We start from the raw sequence: 16,806 nt of genomic DNA, 5'->3' as shown, positions 1-16,806 counted from the left end.
GGGTTTTTAGACAGGGACGCAGTCCTTCACCCTTATTGTACAATCTATACATCGAAGAGGATGATAAGATTTGCTCATGGCATAACTATCCTCACTACAAACGAAGTAGAACTTCTGATCTGTTGAATGGAATGAACAGTCTGATAAATACAGAGTAAGGATTCGGAAAAAACTGAAGTAGATATGGGAATGGCGAGAAACTTAGCATCAGAATTAGCCCAAGCACGAGAATCAGCTTACCTTCACGCCACACAACAGGATCAAATGTAGCATGTGTTAGCAGCGCATATTACAGTATTCGACAAGTGAATCTGGAATCATCCTTGGATACGAATGTAAACTGGACTTCATCCACATCAAACGTATTGCGACGCTTTCTACAATGTTTTTGGGACTGATTGACCAGCCATAATCAAGAAAATGAAAAATTTTAATTTAGGGGCCAACACACAAATATATATTTTGTTGTTATTTTAGCGACTTATTAATTGATCCCGGATCAGAAAGAATTAAACGATTGTAACCTACCAAATCTGAAACCATACCACACGTAATGTGTAAGCTTAATAACAACGTACATATCCTTGTTTAGTATTTAGCTACAGTTGAATATAGTTAGGATTACCGTTTCATTTCTGTCACATGAACTGAACCACATTTGTCTACGTAGTAAAAGAATGTGTGTTAATGTCTAATTTCTTGCCTTTATGAGTACTACATAATGTTTTCACTTGCCATGTACTTGTTTAGCAAGTACGCTTAGTCGATACACATCTCACTACGTATTTCAATTAATTTTACTAGAAACAGCAGTTTATTCAATGAGAACTGAAACCAGATGGACTCTTCCCTGCTTCTAAATGTCAGGGACTTTCATTTTAGGATTTGTCTTACTTTTGGAAGATGCAGTATCTCCGTGCGCAGCGGCGCGGAGTAGGTCTTCGGCGCCTTGCCACGGTCCGCGCGGTTCTACCCGTCGGAGGTTCGAGTCCTCCCTCGTGCATGGGTATGTGTGTCGTCCTTAGCGTAAGTTAGTTTACGTTAAGTTAAGTCGTGTGTAAGCCTAGGGACGGATGACCTCAACAGATTGGTCACATAGGAACTCATCACAAATTTCCAAAAAAAATTCTCTGTGCAGAGAATTAATGTATTGGAGAAAGAAAAGTGTTGTGGAAAGTTTTCCGTTCAGGATGTGTGTATTTTTGATTTTTTTTTTCGAATCAACTATGGTGATGCGGGCTTGGGCATTCATTGTAGATTAAATGTAAGTATTATGTAAATAAACGCGGAAGTGCCTAAACTATTATAAATATTCGGAGTGAGAGCTTTAAAATTTTAGAATTTGTATGTAAAAGTTGCTATCTTTCAATCAAAGACAGAAATTTAAAAAAACGTCAACTGTTGAAATACATTTTTCAACCTTCTTTACAGATTAGTTCCGCACGTATATGAATTACGATAGCAATTTGGAGGACTTCAGTAATCTGCGCGGCGTATCGAAAGGTACTGGTTTAAATCAACAGTGAACTGTGATGCCACGAGTGACAAACTTCGGTGCAGCTCTGTGCCAAGCGCCAGATTCGCATTGCAGTACGTACCGGGAGGTTATAATTAGAGTGCAGCTACTCACAAAGGCCGAGCGTGGGCTGTAATTATCATATGACAACGGAACTTGATAGACATTCTACTGCGTTAATGCGTAACCGATTTACGCAGGAAAATAATTAGTTCCAGTTTTAGCCACCAGGTGCTAGTCTGTTGGGTACAATAACTAGCTTATCGATCGCTTCGACTACTGCCGCCAAAGACGCGAATGGGGCCGATCTAACAACCCGTCCAGTTCACGCAGTCACAGCTCGAGGCGCCGCGATGGGCATGAAAATCGTGATGATCGTTGGAGAAAAATTCCTGGCAATACTTTGAGTCGAATCCGTGCTGAGCTACAGGGGCGGGGTTTCTCAGAATTATTAACCATCTGTACAATTTTGACCAAAAGGTTTTGAAGCACCCTCTATGGGCACAGATGTTAACGAATCTAACAGGAACACATAAAAATACTAATGACGCCAATCGAAACATTTTTGCAATGAATCCATCAGTATAGGTCGTGACCTGATGGAAGTCTTTTCAAGTGGGCTGTGCTTAAATTTAAACTGCATATACGTCTTGAGAGGTCAACGGTATTTCCAAGAGATAAAATCTTGACAATAAAATAGTGGATCTCAGGGGCTTTGGTGTTTCAAGTTGGTCAGCTCAATCGAGCAGTTCGTGAAATCTCAGTCAGTGTCTGCTGTCCAAAAAATTCCTGGAGTTACACTGCAACAGGACTATGTTCAACAGCATATTGCCTACCTGGTCAGTATATTTCTCTACTCAACACGTATTCTTTCTTTTGTAACACAGCCTAATACGATACGTCGTCCTCGTAATCTGTCGTTAGGAGAAATTACGGTTTGTATGTATCTGAGAGTCATGTCGATAAACTGGATTTTCTGGAAACTTTTTTTCTGTTCTCTGGAATTTCTGTTGAAGGTAGAACAATAGATATTTTTGTCCTCTTTATTATTATCGCCTTCCATGGCTGCATTTTATATTATGCAATGTGCGTATTGCATGGTGAAATACGTCACGAAATATCATCCACACTGCACCAGAGATGGGGCCTCCAGAGTTTAATTGAGTTTAGAGATGAGAGTTCACCTCATGACCCCAGCACAATCAACCCGTGACATTCGAGTGCTCTCCGAGTCGTTCGATGCCCGAGAGCAGAAAGGGTATGTACGTGACACACGTCACTCACCGCGAAAATACTCATGCTACGTGAAGCGCAAAGGTGACATTTTCATCCGTACGTAAAAATTGCCTCGCCTGGAGGCTCACGACCTCTGTGAGTGCTATGCTGGAAGCAGCCTGTCAATAACAAAGGAGCGACCCACCGTTGATGTTGCACGAGCTGAAAGTAAGGTAAGGCCTAAATTATTCTTCTTGGGTAGTGATAACCGATTCAGCTGTATTTAGTCCTTTATTACCGGATCGCAACCGATTTCGTGGCATTAAAAGCCATCAGCGATCACTATGATTCGGGAACTAGGGTGCGATCTGTTTTGGACGATCCACTATATTGGAATCTGGCAGTTTTTAATCTATGACACACTGTCTTTTAGCGGTGTTTTGTTTTAACGAACAACGAATATTGGATAAAACGATTCCGAGCTTTTCCGCTCTAGTGTTCACCTGAAGATGTGACTTTTAGTGCCACGAAACAGATATTGATCCAGTAATATAGGACTAAATGCAGCTGAAGCGGTTATCAATACCCAAAATGAATACCCATAACTATCCAGAATGAGATTTTCACTCTGCAGCGGAGTGTGCGCTGATATGAAACTTCCTGGCAGATTAAAACTGTGGCCCGACCGAGACTCGAACTCGGGACCTTTGCCTTTCGCCGGCAAGTGCTCTACTAACTGAGCTACCCAAGCACGACTCAGGCCCCGTCCTCACAGCTTTACTTCTGCCTGTACCTCGTCTCCTACCTTCCAAACTTTACAGAAGCTCTCCTGCGAATCTTGCAGAACTAGCACTCCTGAAAGAAAGGATATTGCGGAGACATGGCTTAGCCACAGCCTGGGGGATGTTTCCAGAAAGAGATTTTCACTCTGCAGCGGAGTGTGCGCTGATATGAAACTTCCTGGCAGATTAAAACTGTGTGTCGGACCGAGACAGGTCGGAGACGAGGTACTGGCAGAAGTAAAGCTGTGAGGACGGGTCGTGAGTCGTGGTTGGGTAGCTCAGTTGGTAGTGCACTTGCCCGCGAAAGGTAAATCAACGGGGTAAATTAATGTGATTTTGTATTCCCACCAAAGTTAGTTTCAAATAAGAATAGCTGGTAACTGCTGAAAATTTAACTGAAAAGTTAATGAAGTACGATGTTTCTGTGGAAATGAGTCATTTATTATGTCACTATATCCTTGTCATATGAGAACTGATTCTTCATTAAAACCGAAAATTAATCATGATCCTTTGTTATTTAAATAAAATATTTCCGTTACTGGTTTTAGTACGTCACTGCCATTGGCAGACATTAGGAAAGTACTCACAGAACGTTTCATCCAAAGCTAAAAATAAAGTTTTTTTCGTGAATATTCATACAGCATCTGTCATGACTACATTTCAAAAAATCACTGAGATTAAGCGGATCGTATGAATTGCAGATGACGGTATGAGTCATCATTCAGGTGTCATGCTTCACGACTCTTTTTATAGAATGCACTTTAAATCCATCTATACGTCCAACCAATAACCCCAACACTACGCCCGATAGTTAAAAGAGTCGAGCTCCCATGTAGGAAAAGCATCAAACAACTGTTTACGTACGAGTGTGTGTCAAATATTTGACGTTGGGCATGTAAAACCTATGTCGTTACAGACGCAAAGCCGTAATTATCTTGGTTTTATTAGTTCCGGATTATTCAGCCAGATACTAATGGAAAAGTAAACACCAAAACGGGTAAAGCAAAAGAGTGATAGCACATCTGCACATTTATTTAAGACCTGCATAATGCATAGTGTCAAACTGTTTGTTTTAGGCTTGATCGTAGCATATATTTTCACGTATTTCAATGTTCGTTTATAACGTCTTGTCTAGTGAACTGTACGTTGAACAGCAACATAATTTTACATAATTTCGCAGGTAAAGTCAGTGCTACGTGTGGATACTGTCTGCCAAATGAGTTACAAAGAGAGGCAGTGGTAAACAACTAATAAATTAAAACGTCATGCCTGATGCTGCTGTTTTACTGTACGAACAGCGGGAATCTAGTGAGCGATAAACGTTTCTCATTTCATTACTTTGTGGGGTTGTCACCGATGAAAGGTCTCTAAAATGTTTGAAATGGTGTATCAAGTCTGTTGGAACTAAGTGCTCTCATTCAAAAATACCGGATCAATGTAGTTTGGTTAATTTGCGAGCCATGAGTTGTTTTGCCTCATAACATATAAACAGTTTCTAACTTTAGTACTTGAGTTCTTGTTAAACCTTTAACATAATATTATATCTATTAACGAGTAGACTATGACAGCATTTTAAAATTTTAGGTTCGGTCCGTAATTATGTGAAATAGGCCGCACTGAAAATCAGAGCCGGCCGGATTGGCCGAGCGCTTCTATGCGCTACAGTCTGGAACCGTGCGACCATGCGTCGGGGAATGGATGTGGATGATGTCCTTAGGTTAGTTAGGTTGAAGTAGTTTTAAATTCTAGGGTACTGATGACCTTAGAAGTTAAGTTCCTTAGTGCTCAGAGCCATTTGAACCATTTTGAAAATCAGATTTTTGGTGTCTGTGGAAACCGTTAGATATGCAACTTAAAACTGTAACTAGGTAACGTTTAAGTTGCTTAGTAATATACACTGGGAAGCCAAAACACTACCGACCACTGCCTATCGCGACGTTGGATGGCGTCTGTTGGCGGTGCGGGCACGTGACGCGGTAACAAAAGTACGTAAGCGGAACGAAAACGGACGAGGATCACCATGGCGAAGATATGTGCTGAAAAGGGCAAATCCATTGAGATAAGTGACTTTGACAGAGGGCAGATTGTTATTACGCAGAGCCTGTGAACGAGTGTTTCGGAAACGGCGAAGCTGGTCGAATGTTCACATGCTATGTCGTGAGCATCTATGGAAACGGGTAGGACAGTGGAACTACGACAAGGCGCTAAATTATTGGACTTCCAGGAATCTTCACAGAACGTGGGGTTCGCAGTCTTGTGTACTCTGTAAAGTAGGATAGATGCTGATCTGTCCCATCCTTGCCAAAAGAGCACAATGCTGGTGCACGCTTAAATGTTCCGGATCACACCGTTCATCGCACGTTGTTGAACATGGAGCTCCGCAGCAGACCTACGTGTTCACAGTTGACTCAACGACATCGTCACTTATGACTGCAGTGGGCACGGGACTGTCAAGGTTCGACCGTCGATCAATGGAAACGTGTCGGCTCTTCGAGTGAATCTAATTTCTGCTACACTGGGTCGATTGAACTATACAACCCATCAGTGTAGCTATCGGGCGCCGTCAAACTGTCCTCCCTAACAGACTATGAAGGCCTAAAGGTACCGACCGGCCGCCGTGTCATCCTCAGCCACCGACGTCACTGGATGCTGACATGGAGGGGCATGTGGGCAGCACGGCTCTCACGGCCGTATGTCAGTTTAGAAGACCGGAGACGCTACTTCTCAATCAAATAGCCCCTCAGCTTGCCTCACAAGAGCTGAGTGCACCTCGCTTGCCAACAGCGCTCGGCTGACCGGATGGTCACCCATCCAAGTGCGAACCCAGCCCGACAGCGCTTAACTTCGGTGATCTGATGGGAACCGGTGTTACCACTGCGGCAAGGCCGTTGGAAGGTCGCCATCTCCACGTACTCAAATCAGCGGCTCGTTATTTACGCGAATTACATGACCCATGCGTAGACGTCTAACGCCACATACTTCCACAAACATATCAACAAATTCCTGATACGCAGAATCAGTAATATATTTCGTTCTAAAGACGAACAAAGAAGCTATTAACCAGTTGGTCATAATGTTTTGGCTCATCAGTGCAGATGTTAAATAGATTTAAAAAACTTTTTCACTCCGAAATTTGCTCTTGAATTACTCCTAGTAGGAATAACAGATACGAAGGGCGCATTGTGTAACAGGGTACGATGTTAACTTGACGTGTCGCACTTACTTATCATCCTGTGCTGATAATCCAACCCAGGTGGTACCAACGAAATTATGCTGTGTACATTTGCTGCTTTTAACAAATATGCACAGTAGAACTGCAACACGTATGGCAATGCGATCAGAGTAATCACAATAGGATTATCTCTTGGAAAATCTGTAGCATCTCTCCTGAGATATTTAAAATAAGCGATTATTTAATTTCACTATATTTAATTTTACAACGTGTCATAAAAAAACATGCTAAATCCAATATGCTGGATCCTTCAAAAAGTTACACGATACTGAACACTTCTACTACATTTGACAGATGCTGTCATTTGTTCAGCAACCAAAAATGTATTTAGATGTATAAAATACTACCCGTTTGAATTTTTTAGAGTCGGTTTCCCTAGACACAGATACTACCTGACAGTTCATCGTGGGCAGATTGCAGGTGCAGCTGTATCTAAACATGTCTGAAACACGCTGAAGTATCAGCGTCTGGTTATAAATTGCTAGCACGGAGAACAAAGGAAGGAAACTTTGACCAAGGGAGGCTGGGGAAGGAAATCTGGATGTCCTCGGCGAACACATCACCCTGTCTTTGTCATGAGTGATTTAGGTAAATCATACAAAATGTAAATTTGCATGGCTGGACTGTGATTTGAATCCTGGTCCTTTCTAATGAAGTCCAGTATGTTACCACTGTGCCACCTTCCTCGATTGATAGCACAGTGTGATACGTACATTGCCTTAGATGAACATAGTACACAAGATTTCAATCTGCCCACGATGAACTGTCAGATAATATCTGTGTCTATGGAAACCGACTATAAAAAATTAAACGGGTAGAATTTTATACATCTAAATACATTTTTGGTTGCTGAACAAATGACAGGATACATTTAAATGTATCGATTCGCTGTAACGACACGTGTAGAACATGCAGAATCTATCCCCTGCTCTTGCTACGAACGAGTGGCAGTCAATAAATAATGCAAGATTTTTTTTTTTCTGAAAGCAGGTTGGTTTTATTCAGAATTCCATTAAACCATATTATTCCCCCACTCGTTTGGTTACAAAACCCTATTTTTCAATATGGTCTCTGTTCAATGCGACAGCTTATGCCACTGTGCTATGGGGGCGTGTATGCACTCATATTGGCACTCTACTGGTCTATGTCGCAGCCGACGTCTTGCTGCATGTACAGCTTCCCCATTATCCACATACGGTTGCCCACAGAGTGATCCTTCATTGGGCGAAGCAGATGGTAGTGGGAAGGTGCGAGATCGAGACTGTAGTGCGGATAATGCAGAAGAGTACAGTGAAGTTTTGGGAGTCTTGCATTGTAATGGAGAAGAATTTCGTTTGCTTTCTTGTGCGGACGAGTACCCTGGAGCCAAACATTGAAGGAATCAAAGTTCTATGCGGTCGGCCGCTGCTCGGAAAATCTGACAGGTTTGCGTGAACTCGTTGCGGTGATGACAGACGGGCGCCGAATGGCTCACCGTGCTTTTGTTCACTGCTGGGTCTCCGCAGACATTCTGCAAGTATCTATAAACATGTGCGATGCTCTGGTTTTTCGCCAATGGAGACTCAATGACAGCTCTCTGCTGGGAATGCACCTCTATTACAGACGCCATTTTGAAGGCTACGCACAGAGCCACCACTAAACGGAGCTTCACGAAATTATAGGGACTGAAGCGGGAGTATTCCAGTTTGTCCCAAAACAACTTCCGCATTTTTTCAAGAGAAACTGGCCGAGAAAACAAAGTGTTGCGTTACTTGTTGAACGCTCGTAATACACTAGTGTGCTAAACGTAAGGACGAAAGAAAATTTTTCGCATCAAGTGCTACTCCCAAGTAACATAGCTCTATGAAACTTGGAGCATACATAGAAATAACATTTACAGTATAGTAGAGAAGATAACTGAAATAAATACGGAATGAGACGAACAGAAATGTCAATTTCATTCCAAGACAACAATGACACAGAAATCAGCGCGGTTAATGACCGTGCTCTGGGCACTGCAACAAGCGGAACGCGGTTCTTAATAGGAGGACCATGAACGGCGGTAAATGCGTCGGCGGTGCACGTGAACGTATTGAAATACTCTCCCAAACGCACCCCACACGTGCTCGATGGGATCTAACACGCTCATCGCCACGAAACCACCGCCGGACATAGGAGAGACTCATGGCTAATGCTTCGCGCCAGGCCTTTCCTAGCATGGCGGTGGAACATCCTCTACCAACCGTGCGGCAGACAGCGTGTTAAGTCGGAGGAACGGACAGGTCAGTTCATTCGCCGAATAACCTTCCGCGGCAAGAGCGACTTCGATTGCAGTCGCGCATTAAACTCGATAAAACTGAAGTCAGAGCCGATTGAACCCTTGAAAAGATGCACATTAGGAAGGGGTATGGTTTCACACTAACGTTGATCGGTGAGGCTTCCATGTTCAAACAGTTGGAGCTCAGAACCCTCATGCAACATTACGCTCTCCAACACCAGAACACCTGGACCACCAAAGCGAATGCTCGACACTATAACTGGGTACCTTACATGTTTTCATCCCCCGCCTTATGAGGTTACGTCCAGAATCGCTACTCGGACAGAATCTGCTCTCATCCGAGAACAGCACACGAGCCCGTACCTCATTCATCCAGTCCTTATGCTCTTGAGACAATCGCAGACAGACCGCTGACGTCGGGTGCCAACGGAAGACAACGTACTGGTCGTCGGGCAAAGAGACCATCCCCATGCAGTAGCCATACCATTCTGGAGAGTGTTATTGCGAGCCTTGCAGTCCTGTTAAATGTTGTTGCAATTGCATCTGCTAACTAAGGTGGCTCCCTTCTTGACTGCTGCAGAATGCAGTGGTCATCCGCTGCTATAGTCGCCTGGGTCGACCACCCCCTCGCCTTCGGACAGCAGTACCTGTAGTTCGGAACGCTCCCCATGCACGTTAAACAAGGCTGTGAACAATACCAAAGTCCTGCGCTACATTTTTCCCACATCGTCCTTCTTAAAGCCTCCCGGTAATTCTTCCCCCTATTAAGTCATCTTAATGTGGGCTCCGGGCCATGTTGTAATGAAGAACAGCACCACAGTGCACCAAAACTGTTCACTGATTGACACTCACTGTTTCTCCCGTTCCTTCTACTGCTACGCGTTGCGGGTCCAGCCCCATTTGGAGCTATAGCCATGTTGACCTCACTCCATGTGTCGTTCAGCATTCAGTACACGGGTGGGGGACCTCTGGCAACATGCTCCCCCACTTTCATTCGTTTCCACTGAGTAGTTAATACATTACATTACTTTATCTATCAGTTCATCAGTTTACCGCCTTTCCTGCCCAATTCGGTTCCTTCAGTTACCACGTAAAAATTGCACAATTATTCCTGGCTGACGAAAATTTCGAACCAAATCTTGAGTCGAACAATAATCTTAGCCCTTCGTTCACGAAGCTGCGACATTCGAAACGTTACAGGTCCCAATGCCCATAATCCGCATACATTTTCTCTGTCATGAAAGACGCTCATAGCGTACACTCCGCTGCATCCTGATAATTTAAACAACGTAAAAGTGCTAAGGTGGACTCTCTCTTGACGATTCACGATGTTCAATATCAAAAGAAGAAACTGGTAGTCGAAGTTCTGGCGTCGTTTTACACTATACAAGCCACATCAGAAACAGTTCCTAAGAACACAGAAATCCACTCGCACTGGGTAACATCATTGGACGCTGAACACAAAATTTGTACAGCAAGACGGAAACTGGGTGGTTGTCCAAATGCCGTTTCAGTTCAGTAACTGCAGACGACTTTTATACGTTACCTGCACCAGACGCGAGCTTCCTCAGTGAATCTGACCACAGCGATCGCAAAAGAAGTTCCGACTGCCCTTGGCCAGATCGACTTCTTCCCAAGTAATAACTCATCCCCACTCCGACAGTGATTAATTAAAGCCGAAATGCACTGTGCACATTCTTCCTTAATGTACCCAGCGGTCTGAGTTAATTACGGTTCCCCAAAATATCACAAATCATGCTGCCGTACTGAGACATTCGACCTTCAACAGAAAAGAGGATTTTTTATTCTCCCACCTATACCGATATCGGTGCTTCCGAAAAATATACAAAAATGCGATTAGTATTGATTTAATTTCTTTTTTATTTTTCATTTTTTTGAGTCATCAGTCTTTTGACTGGCTTGTTCCAAACGTTTCATCTTAGAGTAGCACCAACAACCAACGTCCTCAATAATCTGCTGGATGCATTCCAATCTCTGTCTTACTCCACAGATTTTACCCTTTACTGCTCCCTCTAGTACATGGAAGTAATTCTGTGACATCTTAACAGATGTCGTATCGCCCAGTCCTTTCTTCTTTCCATATACTCCGATTCTGCCGTGGACCTCCTCATTCCTTACCTTATCTGCCCACCTAACTTTCAACATTGTTCTGTAGAACCACACCTCAAATGCTACTATTCTCTTCTGTTCCAGTTTCCTCACAGTCATGCCACATACAAAGATGTGTTCCAAACGTACAAGCGTACATTTTCAGAAATTTCTTCCTCAGATTAAGACCGATGTTTGACGCTAGTAGACCTCTCTCGGCCAGTAATTCCCTTTTTGACAGTGCTAGTCTGCTTTTTAAGTCCTTGCTCCGTCCGTCATTGGTTATTTTGTTTTCTAGGTAGCAGAAACCTTAACTTCATCTACTTCGTGATCACCAATAACGATGTTAGGTTTCTCGCTTTTTTTTCATTTCTGCTACTTCTCATTACTTTCGTCATTCTTCAATTTACCCTCAGTCCATATTCTGTACTCATTAGACTGTTTATTCCATCCATCACATCCTATAATCGTTCTTCACTTTCACTCAGGATAGCAATGTCATCGGCGAATCATATCACTGATATCCTTTCACCTTGAATTTTAATTCTGCTCCAGAACCCTTCTCTTATTTCCTTCACTGCTTCTTCGATGTACAGATTGAACAGTAGGGGCGCAAGACTACATCCCTGTCTTACACCCTTTTCATCCGAGCACTTCGTTCTTGGTCTTCCACACTTATTATGCCTCCTCGGTACTTGTATATATAGTATATTACTCATGTCTCCCTATAGCTTACCTATATTTTGCTCAGAATTTCGAACATCTTGTACCATTTTACTTTGTCGAACATTTTTTCCCGGTCGACAAATCCTATGAACGTGTCTTGATTTTTCTTTAGTCTTGCTTCCGTTATCAACCACAGCGTCAGAATTGCCCCTCTGGTGCCTTCATGTTTTCTAAAACCAAACTGATCGTCATCTAGCACATCCTCAATTTCCCTTTCCATTCTTCTATATTTTATTCTCGGTAGTAGCTTGGATGCACGAGTTGTTAAGCTGACTGTGCGATGGTTCCCGCACTTGTCGGTTCTTGCTGTCTTCGGAATTTTGTGGATGATATTATTTCCGAAAGTCTCATGGTGTATCGCCAGTCTCATATATTCTAGCACCAACGCGAATAATTGTTTTGTTGCCAGTTCCCCTAATGATTTTAAAAATTTCGATGGCATGTTATCTATCCTTGCATCCTTATTTCATATCAAGCCTTCCAAAACTCCTCTAAATTTTAATTTTAATACTTTGTCTCCCATCTCTTCCCTATCGACTCATGTTTCTTCTTCTATAACGTCATCAGAGAAGTCCTCCCTCTCATAAAAACCCTCAACATATTCTTTCCGTCTATCCTCTCTGCCATCTGCATTTAATAGTTGGATTCCCACTGCACTCCTAGTGTTACCACCCTTGTTGTTAATTTTAGCGAAGATTGCTTTGACTTTTATGTGTGCTGGGTCAATCATTCCGACACTCATTTTTTTCTCTTTCTTCACTTGATGGTGTAGCCATTTCGCGTTAACTTCCCTGCACAGCCCATTTATTTCGTTCATAAGTGACTTATGTATTCCTGAATTTCCTTAAATGTTTTTGTACTTCCTTCATTGGTAGATCAATTGAAGTATTTCTTCTGTTATCCATGGTTTCTTCACAGTTACCTTCTTTGTACTGACGGTTTTCTTTCCAACTTGTCTGTCGGCCTTTTTAGAGATGTCGAGTGCTCTTCAACTGAACTGCCTACTGAGCTATGCTGCATATACATCTACATCTACATGGTTACTCTGCAATTCACACTTATGTGCCTGGCAGAGGGTTCATCGAAACATTTTCACACTACTTCTCTACCATTCCACTCTCGGATGGTGCGTGGGAGAAGGAACACCCAAATCTTTTCATTCGAGCTCTGATTTCTCTTATTTTATTATGATGATCATTTCTCCCTACTAGGTGGGTGCCAACAATATATTTACGCATTCGGAAGAAAAAGTTGGTGATTGAAATTTCGTAAATAGATCTCGCCGCAAAGAAAACCGCCTTTGTTTCAGTGGCTGCCACCCCAACTCGCGTATCGTATCAGTGACACTTCCACCGCTATTTCGCGATAACACGAAACGAACTGCCCTTCTTTGCACTTTTTCGATGTCTTCCGCAAATCCTGCCTGATAAGGATCCCATACCGTGCAGCAATTTTCCAGCAGAGGACGTACAAGTGTAATGTAGGCTGTCTCTTTAGTGGGTTTGTCGCGTCTTCTAAGTGTTCTGCCAACAAAGAGCCGTCTTGGTTCTCGCCTTCGCCACAATATTAGCTATGTGGTCTTTCCTTATCGCAATATCGATAGCCTTAGAAAACTTCAAGCTTATCTTTTCATGCCTTGGTACTCCCGAATCCCAATTCTTTGCTTATTGATTTTCCCTGACAAGTCTCTTAAACCTGAGCCTGCTAGTCATCATTACCAAATTCTGATATGAGTCTGCATCTGCTCCTGGGTACGCCTTACAGCACAGTTTCCGAGTTCGGAATCTATTACCTGAGCATGACCGCTTCCAAGAATACCGCTCCTTCTTGTGATCCTTCAACAGCGCCTTCTCTATTACCATCTGAAAGTTATTGCAGAGCTCAGTTAGTTAGTGGTTCTCCTTTCTCGTTCCTGCTACCAGCCCCATATTTTCTCGCAACCATTTCTTGTACTCCTTCCCCTACAATTAATGACCTTCTAGAGCAGTGATGGTCAAACATTTTTGCTCGAGAGCGAACACAGTGTGGAACGGCACCTGTGTGCTGCATATGTACCCATGTTATTATTTATAGGTAACCTAGATAAATTACTAGCATGTTCGATTGTGTTCCATGACCATGAATCCAGGACAGAAAGAATGTCAGCATCGGTCGTGTCGTCATCTGTCTTTTTTATTATAGATTCACTGACAGTGCAGCTGTCATCAGCGCATCATACTAGTCCCGTGGATTCACCGTAATTATAACGACATACATTCCAGTCTCGCCTAAGCATGTACACACATTAGCCCCTAATGCCTGTAACTGCCTAAGTTAGCCTGGAATATGTGTGGTCATAATTACGTTGAGTCTATAAGATTGGTTATAATGCACTGATGACTGCTCCAGTGTCAGTTGAAATCTAGATCTGCAATGAAAAAGATAGATGACACTACAACGATGCTGACCTTTGTGCCCTAAATTAGTATGTTACAAGCACCCAATAGACTAGCTGTACTAATGGCGCGGTAAGTTGACCGCCGGCTCCGGAGTACTGATCGTTAAAAGCCGGCACAATTCGGAACACTTCGTTTCCCTGCTTCAGACTGTTATCACCCTCAGCGAGTCAGTGTTGTGACGCTGTAATTGCCTCACGCATTGCTGTTGCTATCAGTGTGAGCGAATGATTTATCGATTTACAGCAGCAATTGTACTTATATTTAAATGCATTAAACAATATGAGACACGATCCGAAATGTTTAGTAAATGTTTTGAATATCATTTTTCTTCTACTCGTTGTTCTGTATTACAAAAAAATGGTTCAAATGCCTCTAAGCACTATGGGACTTAACGTCTGAGGTCATCAGTCCCCTAGACTTAGAACTACTTAAATCTAACTAACCTAAGGACATCACACACATTTATTCCCGAGGCAGGATTCGAACCTGCGACCGGAGCAGCAGCGCGGTTCCGAACTGAAGGGCCTAGAACCGCTCGGCCACAGCGGCCGCCTGTATCACAAAAGCCTTAATTTTGTTGCGTATTCCTCGGTGGATGTAACTACCACATTTTAGGATGACCGCATTCGAAACGCGTGTTCACGAATCCATGTTACTTCCGCGATAAAATTTATAGCATAGCAGCTGATCGTTATTTGCTGCTCGCGCACGTGAGTTGTCAGTACAACAAGGCAAACAAAATCGACGGTTCAATCCCGCGTCCGGAAATCCTGATTTAGGTTTCCCGTGATTTCCCTAAATCGCTCCAGCCAAATGCGGGGATGGTTCCTTTGAAAGGGCACGGCCGACTTCCTTCTCAATCCTTCCCTAATCCGAAGAGACCGATGACCTAGCTGTCTGGTCTCCCTCCCCAAACAACCCCCCCCCCCCGAGGTAAGCGGATAAGCGGACAACTTGGCTCATGGCCGAATTCACCAATCAATTAAGCACAATTTAAACTATTACTGTCTCTGTAAGTATTTTTCCCATCTCTTAAAGTTAGTTGACATTTTGGGATTCGGCGATTCGGCTGTTACTTGCTCTACGCACATTTTTGTAAAATACGGCTGAGAACTGCGGGGAGGCACGAATACTCGATTTGAGCCGCACGCGGCCTGCGGACCGCAGTTTGACGTTCACTCCGTTGGAATATTTCCTTTGTTAAAGCCATACACAGGGAAACGAGGTTGGTTTCATTGTTCTCACCATTCTGACAGTCGCGTAGTAACATTACTATCTATCCTCTCGCATTTCGATACGACGTGGTATCGCCTCTACAGTACTCCATATTTCAAAACAGCACATGAGTTAGCAATGTGAGCGTAAGTATGAGGACACTGTGAAAATTACCAAGCTTACGAGCGAAAATTTTACTTCTTGTGTATATTTCTGTATCTACATTCAATGAGCCACATTGTGGTGCGTGGCCGAGGATACTTTGCGTACCATTGTCGTTCCTCCCACCTTCCTTCAGTTGCGGGAAGGGCGGTTGTTGGCAATCCTCCGCGTGAGTTCGAATCATTGACAGTTTAACTTTTTGGTCTCTCCGCGAGGTACACGTGTGAGGAAGCAATACATTGGTTGGCTGTTCATAGTAACGTATGCCCTCGTAAGTTTAACAGCCAAGTACACCGTGATCGAGTATGCCCCCCTTGTAGCGCCTGCCGCGGAATGTGCAAATCCATGCGGTTTTCACGCTTGCTAAATGAACCTGTAACGAAAGGTGGTGCTCGTCTTTCCATTATACCTGTTTCCTCCCTTAATCCTATCTGGTACGGATTCCAGGCTGCTCAGCAATTTTGAAGGGCAATACTGTCGAACCAGATTTTTGTAAGCTCTCTACTCTGTAGGTCGACTACACTTCCTGAGGACTCTTTCAATGAATCTCAGTCTGGTATCCGCTTTACGTGCGATTCGTTTTATGTGGTCGTTCAGATATAATCAGTTTCGTACGCCTACCCTGAGATACTTAGTGTCTGCTCCAAGTAATTATTCTGCAGTTGTCTAATCATACAATAATGAATTTTCTAATTATTAACGCGAAATAAGTTACATTTGCTTATGCTGTGTGTCAACTGCAAATCCATAGACCAAGAATTAATCCTATACTGATCTTTCAGCGTTTCTATAACATTTTATAGCGTTGCGACTTCTTTGAGCAGGGTGGGACGAATAAAAGTGGCCCAGAGAACAGGGTTCCAGAGTACAAAGAAACACAGCAGAGGAAAGGAAACACAGTACTTATGTGACGATAGCAGATGTTGAATGTCACCACTATTAATCTCTGGGCACTTTTGGGTTCTGATCAGCAAGTTGCTGAAGGCGGATCGAAGTTGGACTGCTGGAATTGCAGCAGTCTCATTCGAAATGTTCTGCTGCAGTTCTTGAAGACGGTTGTTGAAGACGGTTGTTGCGATACACCTTAGACAAGAGGGCTCCCATACAAAGTTATCGCACACTGACAGATCAGGTGACGTGGGTGGCCACAGCTA

The 16,806-nt window shown here is 43.2% G+C and overlaps 1 protein-coding gene and 1 pseudogene across 1 annotated transcript in view; both read right to left on the bottom strand.

Moving 5' to 3' along the window:
* The window catches only part of LOC124616551 (lachesin-like), a 354,912-nt gene that overhangs the window by 192,245 nt on the left and 145,861 nt on the right, over window positions 1-16,806 (bottom strand). The gene's annotated exons all lie outside the window — the stretch shown is intronic.
* On the bottom strand, window positions 6,289-6,406 carry LOC124616947 (annotated as a pseudogene).

Source organism: Schistocerca americana, chromosome 5 (assembly GCF_021461395.2).
Source record: "Schistocerca americana isolate TAMUIC-IGC-003095 chromosome 5, iqSchAmer2.1, whole genome shotgun sequence".
Lineage (NCBI taxonomy): Eukaryota > Metazoa > Arthropoda > Insecta > Orthoptera > Acrididae > Schistocerca > Schistocerca americana.
This window is presented reverse-complemented; position numbering and strand designations above follow the sequence as displayed.